Source organism: Triticum aestivum, chromosome 3D, assembly GCF_018294505.1.
Source record: "Triticum aestivum cultivar Chinese Spring chromosome 3D, IWGSC CS RefSeq v2.1, whole genome shotgun sequence".
Taxonomy (NCBI): Eukaryota; Viridiplantae; Streptophyta; class Magnoliopsida; order Poales; family Poaceae; genus Triticum; species Triticum aestivum.
In genome coordinates, this window is record NC_057802.1 from 68,977,649 (window position 1) to 68,990,807 (window position 13,159).

Here is a 13,159-nt window from a genome sequence, read left to right on the forward strand (position 1 = left end):
CCTTCTCCGGCGCCGCCCCACACTGATTTGGGCCTCCGGTGGCCTGCTCCGCCCTGCCCGTGGACGGCCTCGTCTCGGCAGTGGAGGTCGAGCTGGCCGCAATTCGGACTGGCGGCAGCAAATTCCGGCGTGCGGCGGCTTCTTCCGACATGCGGCGACGGATTCCGGTGAGTTTCGGGTAGATTCCGACCATTTCTACGGCAACGCGTCTGCTCCGACGAAGTTTAACCGGTTTTACGGGCTGAACTGTATAGTGCCTTCGAAAATGTACATATAAGATTCTCACAGATGGATTTTCAGTGCCCTTTAAAAAGTTAAGGGCCGAACGAGTTTTACGGGATCTGCTTGGGGCCGTCTTTTCGACTGAAACTGTAAATATCTCTATTTTTACGGGTTTGACCAGTTTAAGGGTTATGCTAAAGATACTCTAAACATCATACTCGTTGAGTGACCCCTTGCTTCCAAGACACCACCACATGGAATCCACGGCGGTTTGCAATCCATGTCATCCAAGGTAGCCGCCGCATTGACATGTTGCGGGGGCACCTGGCTTGTGCTTTGGGATAAAAATTATTGGCCATTAACTAAAACTTGTATCACACATTTTCCCACTTTGTATCCTCAGGGACATATGCCAGTGACATGAACAGTACAGCTGCATAAGAAAAATCATCTTGAGACTAAGTGTGTGTTTGGTTTGAGAACGAAGCAGAACGGAATGTCATAGTACCATTCCGCTGGAACAGGTCGGTTTCATCCTCATGTTTGGTAGGAGCAATTCCAAAGAATGGAATGGTTACATGTTGGTGTTTGGTTTGAGAGATGGAATGGAATGGAATTGTTCATCTCAGTTGATTACATTGATTCATACTGAATTATATTTCGATAGAAAACTAATGAATGCAACTGAGCACTTGATTATATTGATTCGGAGGTATATATATAGACGCTGCAGTACAGGTATGCAAGATCAAATGAGGAATCTATCAGAATCAGAGAGCAGAAAAGATCATATCAGGCATCACACACACCACCTGACGACGTCCAGAAAAGATCAGATCAGGCACTTTGCACATTGCGAGTGCCTTCACAAATATTAACAGATTGTGAAGATGCAAAGGAAGGAGGGCCGCCGCCCAGCAGGTGAGGTCGGGAGGCCGCCACCGGCCAGCCATGAGCCACTGCCGCAGCCCATGGTCGCTGCTACTTGTTCTACTGCCGCCGCTCCGCCCAAGCTGGCCGCTGCTCCACTCCTCCTTGGCCGCTGCCGCCACGCAGCAAGCAGCTTCGGCCGCTCAGATGTGTCCGCGACGGGACAGCTGCTCCTCCGTGCTTTCCTGGATGTGTCCGCGACGGGATGGCCGCTCCTCCTTATGTCGCTGGGAGAGACGGATGGCCGGCTATGAGGGAGAAAGACGAGCGAGAGGAGAGACGACGGGGAGGTGAGGGCAGAGCCGGCGACGGGCCGAGGGAGTGTGGCGGCGCTGAGATTGGATGGTGCGTGCGCCCGTGCGAGTCGGGGGAGAGGGGAAAAAGAAGCTGGTTCCAAGCGGTCCGCTCAATTCGGAGGCGAAATTGCTTTGCGTACGACTAATTACATCCGATTTGCATACGGTATGGTGATCCTACGTCTGTTCTTAAAAGAGTGATTTGATCCTAGGATGACTGACTAAGGTCGTACAACATCGGATAAAAAGTTGTCGTACGTGTAGCACTTCTCATTCGGAGGTATCACTTGCTTCCGCATATATAGCGAATATTCGCTCGGTGGGAACCGATGGATCCCATTCCAGTGGGGAACCGAACGCTAGAACGAGCTCTGGGTACGGGAAAATATCTGGTGCTACCAAACTTCAGGTGCTACCATGATACAAGCTTCTAGGCTGTTGGATTCTTGGATCGGACGTTCTGCAACATTTGCAAAAAAGCCTCCTAAAAGTTTAGAAATTGTGCATAGGTTCAGCAGATCCAACCACTCCTAGATGCCATCCATCTGAGAATCCGACGGCCCAGAAGCCCGTATCACGGTAGCATCTAAGGCTTGGTAGCACCAGCTATTCTCCCCTCTGGGTACAGGTCCGACCCATGCCGTTTCACTTGTGACTGAAACCAAACACATCCTAAGAGCATCTCCAGCCGCGCCCCCAACAGGCCCCCAAACGATCTTTTCGGCGCCGGCGCCGAAAAAACGCCTCAGTCGCGCCCCCAGGACGCCGAAATCCGCCGGTTCGGCCTGTTTTTGGGCCCGGCAATCGCAGGCCGAACCCGGCGCACTGGGGGCGCTCGGGGGCTCCGGCGCAAGGGAAAAGCACGTTTGGCCCACACCGTCAGGCGAAAAGTCAAATCTTTCTTCCAGATTCGCCTCCCACCCCCCGCGCGCTCGGTCGCCAACCGGCTGTATCCCGGCGCTGCCCACCGCCCGCCACCGCTAGATAGCCCATCCCCGCCGGAAAAAGAGCAGAGGTTTCGCCGAAGCAGCCCCTCCACCAGCAGCAGGGCGATTTTTCCGGCGTTTCCGGCCGCGGAGGGGCAGTGCAGCGGCGGGTACACGCCCACCGCGCCCGCAAGGTGTTCGGCGATTTGCCTGCCTTGGCAATGGAGTCGGACGACGAGGAATCGCTCGCCGCGCTACTGGAGGAGGAAGCCGAGGCCGACGTCCAGGAAGAGGAACATCTCATGGTCCTCGCCGCCCTCGCCGGCCTGCTGGCGAGCAATGAAAAGCCACGGCGAGGCGGCTCGGCGCTAGGGCGGGTGAAAGCAAAGAACCGGCATCGTCTCGAAGGCTACTGCATGCTCTACTCGGACTACTTCGCCGACGCTCCAGTGCACGGCGACAAAACATTTCGGCGCCGTTACCGGATGAGCCGAAAGCTTTTCCTCAGGATTGTGAATTCCATCCGGGAGTTCAACAGCTACTTCAAGTGCAAGAAGGATTGCACCGGCAAACTTGGATTCACCTCGATCTAGAAGTGCACGATAGCGATGAGGATGCTTGCTTACGGAGCTCCTGGTGATTCACTCGACGACTATGGGCGCATGGTCGAGTCCATCACCATTGAGTGTTTCTACAAGTTCTGTCGGGCAGTGGTGGCAGTGTTTGGACCGCAATACTTGCGAACACCCAATGTGGAAGACACTGCTTGGATCCTAGCACAGAATACAGCAAGAGGATTTTCTGGGATGCTTGAAAGCATCGACTGCATGCATTGGAAATGGAAGAACTGTCCATTTGCTTGGGAGGGGATGTACAAAGGCGCCAAAGGCGGTTGCAGTGTGGTACTTGAGGCGGTGGCCACACAGGACCTCTGGATTTGGCACTCCTTCTTTGGTATGCCAGGAACTCATAATGACATCAACGTGCTGCAGTGCTCCCCTGTCTTTGCCAAGCTTTTTGAAGGTCATTCTCCTCCGGTCAACTTCGAGGTCAATGGGTGGCACTACAACAAGGGGTACTACCTAGCTGATGGCATCTATCCGAGATGGTCTACATTTGTGAAGACTATCTCAAACGCTGTGCCAGGAGGCAAGAAGTCCCACTTTGCCAAGGTGCAGGATGTAGGGTAACGCAGCAGAAAAAAAAATTCGACCTACACACCAGCCCAGGACCACTATGGAGACTGCATACATGGTTTGATCTTTTTCGTTACCGACTCATAGCGCAGCGGGAAGTAGAGTCGATGACGATCGGCGGTGCAGATCCCCGCAGCTAGGATTTACAACCTCCCAACCGCGAGGATGTATACCCTCATCTGCTCCTAAGACAGCCCTCCGGGAGGCGGTCGAACAGCCCCCCGGACGGTGTCGCGGACAGCCCTTCGGGAGGACCTTCGAAACTCGAACGGTCACTCGGACAGCCCTTCGGGAGGACCTTCGAAACTCGGACGGTCACACGGATAGCCCTTCGGGACGCACTCATGAACTAAGACCGAAACTACGATCTCTCTACAGAGTTGCACACATACGGTGTCATCTATCCGGCAAGGCTTCGCCGTCCAGAACTAGTTCCCACCGGAACCCAGACATCCTTTCGGCTCTATGAAACTATTTCGCTGGGAGGGAGAGAGAAGGCAGATCATGCATGGCACTTGTATGTGAGAAGGGATGAGTGTGGAGGGATGCCCCTCCACCTCTATTTATAGGAAATCCCAAGGGGTAGGGTAGTTTCACACAAAAACCCAAAATGCACATGAAAGAAGTCCTTCCACAAGGACCTAGGAGTTGAACAAGAGGGTCCCCAAGGAGGGATACCCCATGTGGTCGGCCACACCCCCATGAGGGGCCCAAAAAATGGCTCCAATCCATCCATGTCATCCCCAAGATCTTTTGGAGCAAAGCCTCAAAAGGTGGCTTTCCATAAAGTAACCATAAAGCTGATTTTCACTATTCACGACGACATTTTTCAGCGTCCGTTCGAACTGAAAATATTTGTGTGCGCTTAGAACATTTCCAGTACCCATCAAAATTATTTTCAACGCGTTCCGAAACAATTCCGGTTTAGTGATTTTCATCTGCGAAACGCATCTGAAGTGGTTCCGGCAGCTCCGGAGCATATCCGGTTATTATCCCGGAAAATTCCAGAAAGCTTCCAGAATGATTCTGGCATCCTCCAAGAATTATCAGGCATGTGCCGAAACCAATTTGACTTTATGGTATCCCCTGAAACAACTTTTCAGTTTCACCGGAACTCATCCGGTGACCTCTCTCTGCGGAACTTTTCCGCTGTCCGAAACTTTTTCGGTGATTTTCTCTCAGACTCCCTGTCTAGTATTCAACAGATAGATGACCCTTAAGCGTGTGACCCTATAGGTTCGGTGAAGTATAGACATGACCTGGAACCCCTTCCGATCAATGATCAACATCGGAGCCGTGGACACCCATATTGACCCCTATACCCACACGAATGAATATTCGAGTGAACCTCCAGTTGCGGTGAGCTATTCCTGTTGCTTCACGATATATCACAAACACCTGATGTGAGATTTATTGCATCCCCGTGGGCCAACACTTTGTCCACTATGCAAGTTACCTCGTTACCGGTTTTGTTCTCTTTTCTCGTTTCGTGTTCCGGCATCCCCGTGATCAAATCACAAAGTGTCTGGCCAGACGATGATGGACACCGTAACACCGAGAGGGCGCGAGTATATCTCTCCATCGTCGGAGGAGCAAATCCCAATCTCGAGCTATCAAGTTACTTAACATACTTTCCCATGAACCCGTAAGCCGCCGTAATAGCCATCTAGTTACAGATGACGTTTAACAAACCCCAAAGTTCATGAAGCAAGCATGAAGAAACTCGATACTCTCATGGTCTAAGGAATTATGCAAACATTAACTATCTCTGTGTTATAAACCATTAACTTGTGACGAATGCATCTCATAGCATAACATCAATTCGGGTCGATTCAACACAAATGTCCTTCCTGACATTGTGCCCTCAAAGTTGCTTGGCATAGACATGCCCATGATTGGGAAAACATAATCATCATGCAACACTTGAGCTAGTCTTAGAGGCACGACTAGGAATACATTTTACCGTTTATTATTCCACACGTGCATATGGGTTCTCCCGAGAGCCTTTATGGATATACGGGCTCGGGAACCACAGCAGTTACAGCATGGAACATAAACATAATTATGAACAGGGAGATAATCAATAACATTTATTATTGCCTCTAGGGCATATCTCCTACAGACTCCCACTTGCACTAGAGACAATAATCTAGCTTATGCTAATGCACTTCACACGTGTGGCACACTGGTGTAAATATGCTTCGCTTGTGGTATAGCCTGATGTCCAACGGATCTGGCGACTTCAGCTTCTTGTGTATCTTTGCATGTCCTCGCGTTTTCACGTTTTCACAAAATTCATATTTTGTGTGGACTTGGCTTTGTATGTATGTGAATCACAGGTCGAACCTGGATTCCTCAGACTGAGTTATGGAGCAACTATCTGCAGTAGTGTCCCATTGTCAAAAGCCATCTTGGAACCATACTAAGTTCATGAATGAACTATATGATTCAACATCTTCTTTGTCGCTTCTATAGCGTCAACATATTTAGCCCTTGTTGTAGAATTCGCCACAGTAACTAGTTTGAACAAATTCCAACTAACTGTGCCACCACATTGTGTGTTACACAAAACCCTTAATTTAAATCGAAAATCGCATGGAGAAAAGATGAAGACTGTATCGATATAACATTTTACAACGAACTCTTCATGATCTTTTCTTGCGAGAAAACCATGTCATCAGTACTTACTCTAGTACTCTGTGACATCTTTCACTGTTGTCCCATGATCAGTAATTTGGTCACTTTGGTATCCATACTCGCAACACCTTGGGAGTATCGGACATATCTGGTTGTTTTACATACCATGGAATACATGATTAATCCAAACACAAGAGTGTGTGGAATCTCCATCATGTATTTGACTCATCAGTGTTTTGGGACACCGAGTCTTGCAAAAACTCTTTCCATGTGACTTCGGCAAGAATCACTCCTTGGCGTTTTAAATGCTAAAAGGTTTTAGCATCTTGTCAATATGTATTCATTGCTTAGCCCCATTAGGTAAATCTATCTCCATAGATCATCATGCCTAATATTGAGGCTATTTAGCCTAAGCACTTCATCGAAAAACTATTTTCAAATGAAGTCCTAATTCGTGTCAAGAAATTTATTTCCAATTACCAATGTGCCAATCACATAAGGTTTTTAGAAATATTATTACGCTCCCACTTACTTTCTTGAATTACAAGCATCTTCGTTACCCATTGATGAAGTCAAACCCCTTTGACCATTTCATCAAAGCACGAAGATTCCAACTCCATTTTGCTCTCTTCTGTCCATAGCTGGAACTCTGAAGTTTGCACCCTTACTAGCATCCTCTGGATAGACAAAATGCCTTGGACTGTAACACATGCAAGTCCTTGGTTTCATTTCCATCAGATGGAAATCCTATTGTCATCCATGTTTCATATCTCATGATTGAAATATGTATTAATTGCTAGTTCAACCTGAACCGACTTTAAGCATCGCTACGATGAAAACAACCTCATCGTAGTCAACTCTTGAACTTGTTATTTCAACAAGTCGATCTTTATGGATAAAACATTTTTATCCGTATCAGTTTTAAGTTCCATAAATATTCGTTAGACTCTAAGTCTTCTGAAAGGTGTATCAAGGTTTTAATCTTGAATCACTTATATGGAAACTAACTCGGGTTGTATTGGCATTTAGCCAATTCTGGAGTCAGGGCCCATCAACGCTTCCTTGTGTATCGTAGGTATAATGTTGTCTAAAAACAATATCTCGTTTGCGCACTGAGAGGTTTGCACGAGCCTTGCCTACGTGGTTCAGCTGCAAGTTTGACCGAAGTTCATACATTTTATTGTAGAGACTTCCGTATCAGTCGCAGTAGGAAAACTCTAGAATTACTTCCAAGGTCTCTTTCCTTTGATCTGATGACGAAGATACTGTTTATCTCGTCAAGTTGCACTATTCTCCCACTCACCTTTTTGAAAGAACCATTCTCTTTAAAAGCACACCGTTTCACGGCAAAACTATTTGCCTCAGTATAGTGAAGGAGGAATACCCAACATTTTGGTATAACCTACAAAGTAGCACTTGTCTGATTTGGAATAGGTTTGTAACCTTTTACACAAGCCCCATATTCCAAATGTTAAGAAAAGATATAACATGGTTGGGCGTACCATACCATGGCTTCATTTCAACAGACCCGATGTAGCTCTTTTCAATGTAAAAGCCGCAGTCTCTAAAGCATCACTTTAAAAAGGATAATGGCAAATTTATTTCTGTCATCTTTGACCTTACCATGTCATAAATGGTTAGATTACATCTCCACGGACTTTTCACTTGCAGTGGTATTCCGGGAGGTGCAAATTATGAAACCCTTTCACAACTCATCAGACATTCGCTAAACATGTAACTCAAATATTCCTTTGTGCAATCAAATTGCAGAAACATAATTTTCTTGTTACAATAACTTCTACTTCATTTTTGAAAACCTTTCAAATGATTTCAAAAGATCCAGACTTACGTCTCATCAAGCAAATATCCATATATCTACTTGAGTCATTTCTGAAGATATATAAATCCACTACTTGCAACAACATTTATTGAACTACACACATCAAAATGTATGATCACCAATAAGTTTGTTGCTCATTCCTTATGGCCTGTGAACGGTATTTCAGTCACTTCACTTTTCGGAGAAAAGTTGCAAGTGTCAGATGATTCAAAACCAAACGACTTCAAAATCCATCATAATGGAATTTTTCCATGCGTTTTTCTCCAATGTGACCAAATACAGTGCCACACATGTGTGGTATTCTCATAGTCTTGCGACATTTAGTGTCAGTGTTATGGATGTATTATATTACCATCAATATTCATAACATACATCCATCTTGGATGGAAGCATGGCCCTTCATGTTATTCATAATACTTAACAACAATTGTTGTTTTTATGAACAACTCTTTTGCAACAAACATTGTGCAATGGGCTAGAGTTTATGAAACTCTAAAATGAATTATGAAAGTAAACCCAGAGGTATTGTATTATTATCAATATTCATAACATACATCTCATTCATAATGAAAGTATGGCCCTTGTGTTCATAACATCGAACATAAAAGGTTCTCTTATGAACAACCTTCTTGCAAGATACCTTATGCAATGGGATAGAGTTTGTAAACTCTAAATGAATTATGAAAATAAATACAGACGACAATACACCAATGGAAGGTATAGTAACATTTACTATGTTCCCTGTGTATACCTTAACCTCATTTCTGGCTAGCCTTTTAGGCCATAGTAGCTCTTACATTGATTCGTAACAGAATGCAATCGAGTGGGTATCTTTGTGATTAACTCACAATACCCAAGAATTAGTGATTAACATGTTTAACCATAATTCCCAAGAACTATATCTTTGACCAGCCTACTATACATCAAAAACTTGTATGACATTCATACATGAGCTGGATATTCCAGTCATCTTTCTTTCTGCCTTTATACTTCTAACAGTTTAACTTTTAGTATTTCTCCTACTCGCAAAAGAAGCACCCAACTTAAGAGTGGCATTAGCCCCGGACTTCCTAGGCGTGTAAGTCATACTAACACCCTTTGGACACTTCCTTTCTCTTTAAGTTGTTTGTTTTATTCACCTTTCATTATATGACAGGCGTTCTTCTGGATCCCTCTCTTATCAGTCTAATGCATAGTAAACACTTTACTAATAATTTGCAATCAAACATTGCTTTGGATATTTCATATCTTTCAGCCTTTGTTTGTATCTGAAAATTAATTTCCAGTTCCATGAATATCACATAACTATCCCAAACTTTCGAAGTTCGAGTTTCATGGAAGCAAACATATTTCACTTGACCGTAACAGAATTCTAGCTTTTGGATCGAAGGACGAGAGTCACATGATCCATAGCATTAGCGGGAGGATACGGAAAGCATGCGATAGGACAAAGTCCTTCTCGGCACTTTTGAGGACAATCCTCATATTACGTTACCAATCGTAAAGTTTTAACCAGATATTTAACAGCTATTCAATTTTAATAGGAAAGGTGGAAACGCGAGCCATTATTCTACAACTATTTTGCATATAACACTTAGAAAATGTTCATAATTAATTGCACTAAGAATTAAACATGTTAATTCAACAGTGAGCTCCCACTCAAATCAATATCTCTCAAAATTGATTGTGAGTGATACAAGACCCACATTTCAATTGTTCGCCATTGGTGTAACACCACTGATGACGAAAAATCTCAACCGATAGGCCAACTTGCCAATCACATCTCTATGTGACTCTTGTTCATCTTTTGATGCGTGTGTTCCGAGCTCATGACGGTCATGCCTGAACGTCAAGACAACCAAGTGATCTCGCTGCGAGGTCTCAACTCACCCGCCTCACACTTCTCTAATCGTTCATACCCGTGTGACATGGCGCACCCCGAAAAGATAGGTGCCGTGACGGTGCTACACTTGGGAGAACACTAACTACTTGGTATTTTAAGTGAGAGGTCACCCTAATAAAAGCGACTACCGCGCAATCAAGAAGGGTGCATCATAAGGGATAAACATCTCAGGCAATTCATAATAGCATGATATGGTATAGCCCTTTCTGACGGAGAAGTCTTTCATTTCTTCGTCTTCGGCATTCGCGTCGGTGTTCACCTTCGCGAAGATTGCCACCATCTTGTCGATGCACCAGATAATATTGCTATCTCTATAGCTAACAAAATAATGCATTACAACAAGGTTGACACGCAGGTCATTAAAGTGCAATCATATGGCTCCAGCCATCATGCCGAATCATGACACGCAAGTCATGTTAATCAAATTACATCATATAGTCATCTCATACATAATCGAATTAGTATGAGCACTGCTATACCACATCACATGCACATCCTGCAAAGCCAAGTTAGACGCCTCTAATCGGTTTATGCAAAATTTATTTTACGTGGCTTCTAAGGTTTTGACTTAAACCGCAGCGACCAACGTTCATCATCAAGTATGATAGTTCATGTCGCTAGATTAACTTTGCAGGGTGTATGAAGCACGAGACAATAAAATCTCGAACCCCATACTAAACTTCGTCATACGCATGACCCCCGTGCAGATCATATCTGCATTGCCCTGTCGTCTGCGAATTTCATCATTCTTTTGACTACGGCAGAACCCAAAGAACTGATAGCACTTCCATGATCAATCAGGATCACGGATTGCCAGAACTTTGTCAAATTCCACCATGTTGTCTCGAGATTGAGCAAACGCAAATTCTAGGGAAGCAACAAGAACATCGGGTAACAGATTCCATCTGTCACCCGCATAAATAATTTTCAGCAATAGATCTCATCTACTACCTAATTATATTATGCAATACCCATACATCTCTATGTATTCTAGATCACAACCTGCATCTACGCATAGCACGGCTCATGATGCCACTGATGGGTAACGCAGCAGAAAACAAAAAAATTCTGACCTACACACCAGCCCAGGACCACTATGGAGACTGCATACATGGTTCGATCTTTTTCGTTACCGACTCGTAGCGCAGCAGGAAGTAGAGTCGATGATGATCGGCGGTGCAGATCCCCGCAGCTAGGATTTACAACCTCCCAACCGCGAGGATGTATACCCTCATCTGCTCCTCAGACAGCCCTCCGGGAGGCGGTCGAACAGCCCCCCGGACGGTGTCGCGGACAGCCCTTCGGGAGGACCTTCGAAACTCGAACGGTCACTCGGACAGCCTTCGGGAGGACCTTCGAAACTCGGACGGTCACACGGACAGCCCTTCGGGAGGCACTCATGAACTAAGACTGAAACTACGATCTCTCTACAGAGTTGCACACATACGGTGTCATCTATCCGGCAGGGCTTCGCCGTCCAGAACTAGTTCCCACCGGAACCCAGACAGCCTTTCGGCTCTATGAAACTATTTCGCTGGGAGGGAGAGAGAAGCCAGATCATGCATGGCACTTGTATGTGAGAAGGGATGAGTGTGGAGGGCTGCCCCTCCACCTCTATTTATAAGAAATCCCAAGGGGTAGGGTAGTTTCACACAAAAACCCAAAATGCACATGAAAGAAGTCCTTCCACAAGGACCTAGGAGTGAAACCAATGAACAAGAGGGTCCCCAAGTGGGGATACCCCATGTGGCCGGCCACACCCCCATGAGGGGCCCAAAAAATGGCTCCTATCCATCCATGTCATCCCCAAGATCTTTTGGAGCAAAGCCCCAAAAGGTGGCTTTCCATAAAGTAACCATAAAGCTGATTTTCACTATTCACGACGACATTTTTCAGCGTCCGTTCGAACTGAAAATATTTGTGTGGGCTTAGAACATTTCCATTACCCACCAAAATTATTTTCAACGCGTTCCGAAACAATTCCGGTTTAGTGATTTTCATCTGCGAAAAGCATCTGAAGTGGTTCCGGCAGCTTCGGAGCATATCCGGTTATTATCCCGGAAAATTCCAGAAAGCTTCCAGAATGATTCTGGCATCCTCCAAGAATTATCAGGCATGTGCCGAAACCAATTTGACTTTATGGTATCCCTTGAAACAACTTTTCAGTTTCACCGGAACTCATCCGGTGACCTCTCTCTGCGGAACTTTTCCGCTGTCCGAAACTTTTCCAGTGTCCGAAACTTTTTCGGTGATTTTCTCTCAGACTCCCTGTCTAGTATTCAACAGATAGATGACCCTTAAGCGTGTGACCCTATAGGTTCGGTGAAGTATAGACATGACCTGGAACCCCTTCCGATCAATGATCAACATCGGAGCCGTGGACACCCATATTGACCCCTATACCCACATGAATGAATATTCGAGTGAACCTCCAGTTGCGGTGAGCTATTCCTGTTGCTTCACGATATATCACAAACACCTGAGGTGAGATTTATTGCATCACCGTGGGCCAACACTTTGTCCACTATGCAAGTTACCTCGTTACCGGTTTTGTTCTCTTTTCTCGTTTCGTGTTCCGGCATCCCCGTGATCAAATCACAAAGTGTCTGGCCAGACGATGATGGACACCGTAACACCGAGAGGGCGCGAGTATATCTCTCCATCGTCGGAGGAGCAAATCCCAATCTCGAGCTATCAAGTTACTTAACATACTTTCCCATGAACCCGTAAGCCGCCGTAATAGCCATCCAGTTACGGATGACGTTTGACAAACCCCAAAGTTCATGAAGCAAGCATGAAGAAACTCGATACTCTCATGGTCTAAGAAATTATGCAAACATTAACTATCTCTGTGTTATAAACCATTAACTTGTGACGAATGTATCTCATAGCATAACATCAATTCGGGTCGATTCAACACAAATGTCCTTCCTGACATTGTGCCTTCAAAGTTGCTTGGTATAGACATGCCCATGATTGGGAAAACATAATCATCATGCAACACTTGAGCTAGTCTTAGAGGCACGACTAGGAATATATTTTACCGTTTATTATTCCACACGTGCATATGGGTTCTCCCCAGAGCCTTTATGGATATACGGGCTCGGGAACCACAACAGTTATAGCATGGAACATAAACATAATTATGAACAGGTAAATAATCAATAACATTTATTATTACCTCTAGGGCATATCTCCTACACAGGAGG